Below are 10682 nucleotides of genomic sequence, written 5' to 3'. Positions count from 1 at the left end.
CTCTGAGGAAGCAGCCCAGAGACACATGGGCACCGCATGCTGTGGCTTCGCCTCACAGCCGAGACAGCAGCTGACCACAGGCCCGTGCTCCTCCCAGCTCCGCTGCCCTGGGTGCAGGGTCCGTCATGCCCGCGCCCGCCACTTTGCTTTGCAGTTGGCAAGCGAGAACGAGGAGGAGTCTCTTTCGGTAGGCAGAGGCCAAATGAGCTGCTTTCAGATAAATAACAACAGGGAGCCACACACAAGCCCGAGCTGGGAGGACCAATCGAGCCCGGAAGCTTGAGATCAATCTGTAAGTGGGCAATGGAGCCAAACCTCACCTCAGACAATAAAATAAAATTTTAAAAGTCAGAACAATTAACATTCTTATAACTCTTCTGGTTTTTGCAGCATTTGGAAAGTGTAGAAAATGCAGATATGAGTAAAGACATGTTTGTAGGTGATTCTGAGCAGTCAGTTAGCATCTTCTTCTGAGATATGCACATCTATGCACGCACACGCGTGCGTGCACTCACAGTGCTTTGCTTTCCTCCCGTGCTGTGACACAGCCTTGGGAGGCCTGCGTCACGCGCAGCTCCTGCACATGCGCGGACCTCTGGCCGGGTCCTCTGCGGGGTGCAGGGGCATCACTGCCGTTCTCAGCTAGTGTCCACACCGCCCATAAACTCCGTGTTGGACACCTGTCCCCTGTCTCCACCCTGGGATGGTCCTCAAGGGAGCTCTGTGGGCAGAGGGGGAGCAGCCTTCAGGAGCGGCGCTGCGGGCGGCTTCCCCGCCCCCGGGCACTACTGGGGTCGGTTCACCACACTGTGCAGAATTGGTTTGCCTGCTCCCTCGTAGGCTGAGGTCCCCCCACTGCCCACCTGACCCCAGCTGTGCAGGGCAGTGAGCCCTGGGGTGCTGGAACCCCACACTCCCTGGGGCGCCAGGATGAGGGCATCCAGGGTCCCGCACTGGCTTTCAGGCAGCAGCCTGCCCCTCCCCCTCCCAGGCCGCCGCTTGTTGAGCTGCTTGGAGGATGAGAAGCACTTACAGTGACTGGCCCAGGGTGGATTAAGCATCAACCCCGAGAGCTCTTCTCCTCGGGCTTCCTGGCCAGTACTTTTCCAGGAGGCCTGGGCCCAGCCCAGGAGCGTGCACTGCGCAACAGAAGCAGGGTGAAGGCGGGGCCTGGGCTCCGCCACCTTGCAGCTGTGCCGGGTCCCAGGGGCACAGGCCTGGGTCCTCCTGAATTCCACCGGGCCCCTCCCCTGGGTCCCCAGTTGCCCCAGTGCCTTTGCCCCTTTATCTCCCCTATCCTCAAGCCACCAGTTGCCCCATGTTGCGCCGACCCTTCCTGTGGCCCCCAGCGACCACACCAAGCCCCAGCCCGTGCTGCCCGCTGTGCTCACCAGCTTGCTGTTTAGGGGGAAGCCCCGGCCCTGCACCTGGCTGAGGGGCTCCCCACTCGCAGTTGCCCTCAGACTGGACTTGAGGTGGACTCGGAGTTGGCAGAGATGGACAAGGGGGCTGCTCCCTGCTGCCCCTTCTCCCCTGCTGTCCCCTCCCCGTTCCCTGTCTCTGGTCCCAGGCCCACTTTGCTTCCCAGGAGCCCTCCTGCCCGCAGTGGGTTCGGGGCACTGGGAGCGTAGATGGCCCCACCCCTGCCCCGCCCGGGGCTCCGCAGGACTCTGGCCTCCTGCCCGCGGAGGGGTGAGGGGCTTGACATTGGCCTCTGCCTGGGTAATTCCAAGGGCTGGGAGGCACACGCTGGTGGCTGAGCCGCGCACTCTGCTTGGCCGCACGTGAGCCGTGACCCACTGTGCCTGGAAGTGAAGGTGCCAGAGGGACGAGGTTGGGGCATCTTTATGGCAGGACCGAAACTCCCGGTCAGCCGATGACAGAGGGATGAGCTAGGCAGGAACATTACAGGTAGTCAGATAAGGCTGGGTCCGCGAGAGTCCGGACAAAGGTGAAACACAGCCCAGCTGCACTGGAGACACAGGGGCTAGAAAGCAGGCCTCAAGATAAAGACAAGCTGACCAGATCTGTTTACTTCCTCAAAGAACAAACACTGGGCCCAAAGAAGTCTAGATAGACATCGGCCGCCCGGGTGGGAGACCAGAGACCTCTGGACCCACCACTTCCTGGGAGAGTCTTTGCTCCTTCCATCCACACTTGTTCTGTGACTTGTTTCCCAGCTGGACACCATTACCTAAGCGAATGGACTTGGAACCTTACTGGACGCCCACAGCTCTGACCCGCATTGTACTCACCTGCTTTCACCCTGTAAAACTCCTCTGTAAAGCAGGGTTCCCGGCTGCCACTCGGGAGTTTTCCTATCAATAAATATCTTCCTCCTCTTAACCTCCTTTGTTCCTAGAATTCATTCTTCGATTTTTAGAGAGCAAGAGCTCAGAGTCTCATACAGCTAACGGATTGGGAGATACAATATTTCAACCCGAACGTGCTTTCAGAGCAGGTCCCACTGTGCCCGCCAGGGCCTAGGACGGACCTGGGGGAAGCAGGTGTGCTGGCAGTCAGAGGCACCCAGTTCACCAGCGCATTCCTCACCTCCAAGACCCTGCAGGGCCCTGACCGCCCAGTCAGCTTACACCCTGGGCTCCCTGACAAGGGAGAGAGACAAGCAGGTACGGGCCATGTGGGTGCTGTCTGCCACAGCGGAGGGCCCGGTGCTCCATCTCTGAGCTGCTGGCTGGGGGTCCTGAGGGGAGGTTCGGGGGGGCCCTCAGGTGAGGCTCGGGGATTCTCAGATGAGGTTCGGGGGGGGGCCCTCAGGTGAGGCTCGGGGATTCTCAGATGAGGTTCAGGGGGGCCCTCAGGTGAGACTCGGGGATTCTCAGATGAGGTTCGGAGGGGCCTTCAGGTGAGTCTCAGGTGAGGTTCAGGGAGCCCTTAAGAGAGACTCAGTGCCCTCTGGTGAGACTCAGAAGGGTTCCCAGGTGCAACTCGGGTAGGCCCCAGGTGTAGAGACTTTACCCTGCCCTGGCCTGTGGAAGGAGAAGTCTGGAGCAGATAGGAGGGCAGGGCACTCAAAACTGGCCCTTGTTGCTGAAGCGGGACAGTAGGTGTCCTACTAGGGACAGCAGCTGGGCAGGTGCCAATACCCTGGCGAGGTGGGCAGAGGATCCACAGTGGGGGAGCCTCCTCTTGCCAGAAGCCTCAGTCCCTGGACAAGGCCGCTGGCTGCTCTGGAGGTTCAGATAAGGGCTCTGGGGATGACCAGGGCCCATGGGGACATGGAGGCCCTGACCCAGAGGGCCAGACCCTGAGGGGCATCAGGGAAGCTGGCAGGTGCAGTGGAGAAGGGGCAGGTGGCCCCGTGAGGAGGAAAGCGGCCATGCAGGGGGACCCGCGGGGACTGTCAGGTGGCCAGGGCCTTGGGCTGAGCCAGGGTCCAGAGGCCAGAGGCGTGGCGAGCTGGGCGTGGCAGCAGCGTGACTCACGAGGCTGACGGGGGGGCACCCAGCTGGAGGAGGAGGGGCAGCAGGGTGACCCCAGTCCACCCAGCTACAGCACTGGACCATCTCCTGGGGTCAGGAGCCCTGCCTGCCTCTGGCCTGCAGGAGCCTGTTCTCCTGGAGTCCACCTGAGGGGCCAAGCGACCCTCCCCTCCCTCCGCTGCGCCACCCCCACTTCCCTGGCCCTGCTGGGGCCTGCCCCCCGCTGCTTCTCCAACTCCCCTCGAGCTAGATAAGCCCTGACCCCACTTGGACCCCTGTCCCTGCAGCCCAGGGCTGCTCCTGCCGAGGTGCCCAACTCAGAGGACTGACAATCCTGGCAGGTGAAGCCAGTATCCCCTAGTGGCAGGGAGACGTGGAGGGGGTCTGGCACCCAGCTCTAGGTCATCTAGAGAGACCAGGTCCCCTCCAGGCAGGGCCCCAGAGTCTTCCCAAGGGGAAGGCATATGGTGACACCGGAGGTGGGACGCCTGGGGCTTGGGGTGCAGGAGGCCTGAATGCTGTGGGAACAAGGGGACTGGGGTCCCCTACTCTCTGCTCCGCCTGGAAACCTTGTGGTGGAGCAAGGTCACTTTGGGGCAGTCTTGCTGTGCCCCAGGCACTGTGTCCTGTGTCAAGGTGGAGAGCTGGGTGGACAGATGGGTGGACAGACGGGCTTGATGACTTGCACCCTTGGTTTCTACCTGGAGTTGGAGCCCCGGGCCTCTCTCTACTCTCTGGGTGTTGTGGGATTCCTGCTGGCCACTCAGGCCCTCAGACCCAGGCCACCTGGAAGGAGGTGACTGGGCCTGGCCACATCCTGGGTCCCAAATTGTGGAGCAGCCCATGGGGAAAGGTGGACAGCTCCTGCTGCTACACAGATGCTGGTGGGAACCTGCAGAGCAGGAATTGCCCTTGGCTGTCCCTCCTTAGCCTCCTGTGTCCCCAGGACCCCGGGGATAGCCCGGGCCTACACACCCGAGGCAGGGGATGCTCAGCAAGGACCTCAGGCCAGCAGGACAAAGTGAGTCCAGCTGGGCAGAGCTGTGTGGCCCTCAAGGGCCTGGCTGTCCATAGTCACCTGAGGCCATTGAAGGGCCTTGGGCCAGGCTGCTCTTTTACAGCAGGTGTGAATTATGAATTGTGTGGGAGACCAAGACATGAAATACAGCCAGACCCAGTGTAGGCACAAAGCCAGGGCCGCGTGTCCACTGCCTTGAACACACGCCAGCCTGCAGGAGTGAAGCCCAGGGAGGCCAGCGAGGCCCTCGCACCTGGTATGGCCAGTGCAGCCTCAGGAAACATGGCAGTGTGTCCTTGTGTGGCCCTGGGGATGGCTTTGTGGAGAGGCCTGGAGCAGCACCCTGAGCCCCTTCCAGTCTTGACCCATGACCACGTCAGACACAAGTTCATGTCTCTGGCAGAGAAGACATGACAGCCCCAGTGTCCCTCCTCACAAGATGCCTGTCCCAGCAGGGCTGGTGCAAGACATGACCATTTGGTGTCTCCTCCAGCCCTGGTTCTGCATGTGAGTAGGACGGGGGACACCAAGACCCTGGCCAGCGGGTGTAGGGTAGGTGCCGGGGCTCGGCCACTCTGCTGGTCCCTGTTGGACGAGCCTGGGTGCGGGGAGTGAGGGCGGGAGGCTCGTGCTTCTCCAGACTCCCCAGGCTCGTACAGGCTGGGCCCCTGCGAGCCCAGAGCCGCGGCAGCTTGGCCTGGCTTCCTTCCGGGGCTGGTTGGAGGGGCTGTCCCGTGCTCCGCCCCTTTGGCCTTGGAGCCCCTACGGCCCATGCATCCTCCTCCCCTGCTTGGTGCTTGGAAGGTTCTGCCTCCCCCAGGCTGCACACGGGCAGGGTGCAGGAGATGGCATCTGGCCAGACCCGTGGGGTGGCCCACGGAGGTGGCACGGGCCCTCCTTTCTTGGCCTGGCCGGGGCCACCCGCCATCCTGTCCTTGCTTGGGTGAAGCACCTTCTTTCTTCCGGGCTGGTGGCCTGTGACTTGCTGCCCTGCAGCGTGGTGACACCGGCGACTCCGCTGTCCTCGGTGTGCCTACCCCTGACCTCTGCCAGGCAGTGGCCACTGGGGCAGGCACTGTCTGGGAAGGAGCCATGGCCGTGCCTCAGGCGTGCTGCCCTGACCGCCGACACAGCTAGGGCTCAGAAGTAGGCATCTGTGTCTCCCCGAGCGGCAGGCCCCGGCCTGGTGGCCCTTTCGGAGCATGTCTTCCTGGTGCTGCTGGCTGTCTCCTTGCCTCACCGCGTCAGCCTCCTTAGAGTGAGCACACGAAGCTGGAGAAAGAGACCACAGAGCCCATAGCAGAGCTCAGCCACAGGGAGACACAGCGTGAGTAGCCTGGGCCGTGTGGGGTGGACGCCCAGCAGGGCTGCCCGTGGCCCTGAGCAGCATGATTTGCCTAACTCCACCTTGGGCCACTGGCACAGGGACTGACCAGACGGAGTTGGGATGGGACTACAGCCCTGCAGTGAGAACCTGGTGGGGTGGGCAGTAACCTCTGGCCCAGGTGAGCAGGACTTGGAGCCCCTGAAGGCCGGTGATGAGCCCCACCCTGGTGGCTCTGTAGGTCAGAAGGTCGATGGCTGGCAGAAGGGCTCCATGTCAGGATGGCCATGTGGGTGCTCTCAGGTGGACCTATGGTACCGACCCCTGCCAGGCCCCCCCTGCCCCCGGCCAGAACCAGCACTTCTGTGACCTCCGGGCTCCATGCTCAGATCCCAGAGGGAGACTCGACCTGAGCAGTGCAGATGCCTCCCCTCTGAGACCACGGCTCCAGGACAGAGCCGGCCGGGGCTCACTGCAGCATGGGGCCCCGAGCAGACAGTGTGGCAAACCAGCTGCTGTGGGTGGGATGGACCCGGGCCTCACAGACACGCTGTCCTGACCCTCCGGGAGGTCCCCTACTGGGGACAGAGTGAGAAAGCGGCTTCTCCTTGCTCCTCAATGGGTCTCACTGGGAGGTGGGACACTGAGCCACTGCCACACCAGGGTGTGGCTCCAGGACAATGGGCAGCATTCGTGAGGTCCCTGGCAGGGTGAGCCCGGGGGAGTAGAAGGGGACAGGCGCTCACCATGGACAGGGCCTGCTGGTGTGGCCAGGCATCAGCAGCTTGACGGGAGCTCAGCGAGGAGGCATGACCGGGTGAAGGCAGTGTCCCCAGGAAGTCTCCCTGAGCACTGGCTATTGGCAGCAAACGCCTGGGCTCTTCCAAGGGAGCTTGGCACAGATGCTGCCTACGTGTGCCCTCTCCTCATCGGTTGCCCGCCTCCGGGCCAGAGGCCAGCAGGAGCAGCCTGTGGATCGGTCCCCAGGCCCCGGCCCCCTGGTGCCAGTGGGTGGAAACGCAGATCTTTCATGAGCAGCAGAGGTCCGCCCCAGGGGGAAGAGACCAGCACAGGACCCTTACCCCTTCAGGACTGCAGTGCTTTCTTCCCCAGGCTGCTGGCCTCCCCTGCTGGTTCTGACTGAGGAGCTTGTGACTGTGGAGGGTGGCCAGGGGCTCGGGGCTGGTCACCGGGAGCAGGAGCCGGAGGGGAAGGGCAGGTGCGTGGGGCCCAGGGACAGTGGAGTGGCTGAGCGCTGGGTTCCCCTCCAGAGGTCGAGCTGGTGTGGGTGGGGGTTTCCTGTGGCTCCAAGTCCCCAGGGACAGCCTCAGCCTGGCAGCAGGACAGGGCTGTTGCTATGGCCATGTGCTTCTGGCCACTGGCTGCAGGGTGCGTGTGCACCTGTGCCCTCTCCAGGCTGGAGTCTCAGCAGACAGACTCCCAAGAGCTGGGGGGCGGTCCCATGGCTCTGGCTGAGTCCACAGGCACCTGGCTCAGGACCTCACTGGCAGCAGGGCCGGGATGAGCCGGCAGAGGGTGCAGCACAACCCCTCAGCTGCACTGTGGGGGCAGCGTGCGGGAGTGGGGACAGCTGCCAAGCGAGCGCCCCAGGTCGGCCAGGCTGTGGCTGGAACCCTGGGGACTGGAGGTGGCCAAGGTCGCCTTGCAGCCCCTCCTCGGACTGCACGCCCCCACCCCTCCTGGGACGGGCCTTGGCCCAGGTGCCCCGCGAGCTGGTCCAGGATGGCAGGAAGACTAAGGCCAAGGTAGAGCCCTGAGGTGACTATAGTTCCTGTCTGGGAGCTGCTGCCCTCCTCCGCCTGGGAAGGCTGACCTGGATTGCAGACAAATGTCCACCGTACTGCTCCCCACACTCGGCCAGGGGCAGGGGCAGATGGGGGACCCCTGTCAGCCAAGGGATAGCACGCACCCCGGGGTGGGGCAGGGCTCGGGCTCAGGGAGGGCAAGAAGGTGGGCTCCAGGTTGGGAGGGGCGGCCAGGGGCAGCCTGGAGGGTGGTGGCAGCAGCCGTCTTATGGGTGGACACGGGACAGCCCAGGAGGGACAGGGGTGGGGACAGGGACAAGGGACACCCCCTCACCCCTCCGGCCTCTGCACCTGGGGCCTGGAGCTGGCAGGGGACAGAAGTTTGTGACCCAGTTGCTCCTCCTCCCCAGGCTCCCAGGGTTTCTGACTGTCGTGGTCCCAGCTGAGGATGCTTGGGGTGGCAGGGGCTATGACCAGCACTTTGGGTCTGACCTTGTTCCCGTGGGCTCTGAAGGGGATGGAAGAAGCCAAGCAGGGTCTCCCTGGGCAGAGGCCAGTCCTCAGCATCTCCCTGGCATGGGGCGGCGCGGGGGAGGGGAGACGCTCAACTGCACACCCACAGGCCCCGCTCATCCGGGAAGGGGCCCTGCTTGCCCCAAGGCCTTGCATCCTCAAGGCCTGTCCCACCTCTGCGGCAGACCTGAGCACATGTGAGAGTGCATGGTCAGCTGGGGTAGAGCCGTCCACCCAACTGGCCGTCCCCCGTCTGCAGCTGGAGTGTTCAGACACGTGGCCTGCGGCCTGGGCGTCCCCTGAGGAGCTGGGGTGGATGAGGCGGAGCACTGAGGGCTAGGGGTGCGGGGGGCCGCCTCTCCCTCACCAGGAGCACAGAGCCCATGGCTTTTCCTGAGCCACCTGGAAAGGATCCACTTCCCCACTTGCCCTTGCCGCTGAGGGGAGGGACACGGGTGTCCCTGACACCCAAGTACTTGCTCCGGCTGGGGCCAGCATGCACAGGTGGGGGAACACACAGTTCCTGTCTGTGTCCAGGCCGAGGCTGCTGCCTTCTCTGAACTGGGAGGAGCTGGCACCAGCTGATCCTGCCTCTGTCGGGCACACGACACTTTCCTCATCTGGGTGACATTCTGGTCATCAAGACTTCACATTTCCATGTTCAGGCCAAGGTCCAGCCAGGCTCGGCCCAGCCTGGAGCGTGAGCCTGCACCACGGAGCAGGGACCCAGAGTGGGGCTCTGTGTCCTCTGCCAGACATGGGGTGACACCTGGGTGGCAGTGGGTGTCATTTGAAAGTGCATCCTCCACGCCTGGTGTCCTCTCTCCCCGGCGCCCTGTCTCTGTCCTGAGTGAGCGATGGCTCAGCTCTGTGATGACCTCCATGTGGGGGACAGAGTCATCCATGAGGCTCTAGGGCTGGCCTGTGGGTGCAGCTGGAATGCTCGGGAGTGCACGCCTGTGGCTCCACAGTCCTGCAAGTCACAAGACAGAAGGCCGCTCCCCTCCAATCTGCCAGTGCCCTCTTCACCCCAATGAAGAGCTTAAAGAGGAAAGTTATTTCTTAGGTGGCTTCCAAAGAGTTCCACTTGGGCCCAGAATTCACAGAAATGCCCTGGGGTGCCAGGTGGGGTCCCCAGTGATGGCCAAGCCTGAGGCTGCCACAAGTCATGAGTGAAGTGGTAGGGGCGTGGGTGGAGGGGAAGACGGATGAGTGGGTGGATAGGAAGGTGGATCCATGACTAGGTGGGTGAGTGGATGGGGTGGTGGGTAGATGACTGGAGGATGAGTAGAGAGAGGGAAAGAGGATGGGTAGATGGATGGATGGGTGGATGATGGATGAGTCGTCCGAGGGATGGACGGGTGGATGGAGTGGATGACTGGGCAGGTGGATGGATTGGGGTAGGTGGGTGATGGACGAGCAGATGGAGGGATGGATGGGTGGATGATGGGTGGGTGGATGACAGATGAGTGGCTGGAGGCTGAGTAGATGTGGAATGGATGGATGAATGGCTTCTTTACTCCTCATTGTTCCCAGATGGATTCAAAGTGACTTGGATGCACATGAGACACTCTAAAAAGTGAGAAAAGCAGAATAATTGGAAAATCAGGGGAAGTCTTCTCAAACAGTGCTGGAACACAAGACCTAATACCTTTCACCCAGAGTGACTGGAAACGAACCCCAGACCCAAAGCACAGTGCAAAACTACGAAAGCCCTGGCCAGAAGCACAGAGAAAGTCTAGGTGACCTTGGGAGTGGTGATGACAGACACAGCACCAAAGCTGTGATCAATGAAAGAGGGTGTCATCAAGATCAAATATTCCATTCTGTGAAAGACACCATCACGAAGAAGGGAAGACAGCCACAGGCCGCAGAACGTGTTGGTGGAAGGCACCTCTGATATGGACTCTTCTCCAGGACTCACAGACGACTTCTAAAGCTAAAAAATAAAGTAAATAAGCTGAGCGTGGTAGCACACGCCTGTAATCCCAGCACTCTGGAAGTCTGAGCCTGGGGAATGGCAAGTTCAAGGCCAGCCTAGACAACTTAGCAGTTCCTAGTAGAAGAAAAAGAAAAAAGGGAAAGCAAACAATTCGATTAAAATAAGTCAACCAGTGCTCAGGAGACTGAGGCAGAAGGATCGCAAGTCGGAGGCCACTCGGCTGCAGAACTGGACTCTGTCTCCAAATAAAAAGGTTAAAGACCGCAGTAGGGCAGAACTGCACATAAACATCTGCAAAGACTCCCCACGACCTGTGCCGTCAGGGAGATGCAGACCAGGACAATGAGGGACACCACTGCACACTGGACACTGGGGGCAGACCGTGGAGCTGGGGCTCCTCTCACTGCGGGACAGCACAGGGCGCAGCTGCTTTGCCAGGGAGCTTGGTGGCTTCTTGGCTTCTTACAACCCCAGCCCGGCTTCCTTTCCTGCTCCTGGTGAGCTGGGTGCTCTCGGAACCAGGCCCCATGCTGTACCCACGGCGCTCACCCATCAGCGCCCACGCTGGACGCATCCGAGTCGCCCTGCAGAGGCGAGGGCTCCGTCTAGACTGCCGCAGTCGGGATCTCGAGGTCCCCAAGGCCACGTGCAGGGCTGGTGTGGGGGGGGTGCGTCC

This window comes from Heterocephalus glaber, unplaced genomic scaffold (genome assembly GCF_053883595.1).
Source record: "Heterocephalus glaber isolate CG9 unplaced genomic scaffold, H.glaber_assembly_v1.0 deba00001537, whole genome shotgun sequence".
NCBI classification, from domain to species: domain Eukaryota; kingdom Metazoa; phylum Chordata; class Mammalia; order Rodentia; family Bathyergidae; genus Heterocephalus; species Heterocephalus glaber.
Note: the sequence above shows the minus strand (reverse complement) of the source record.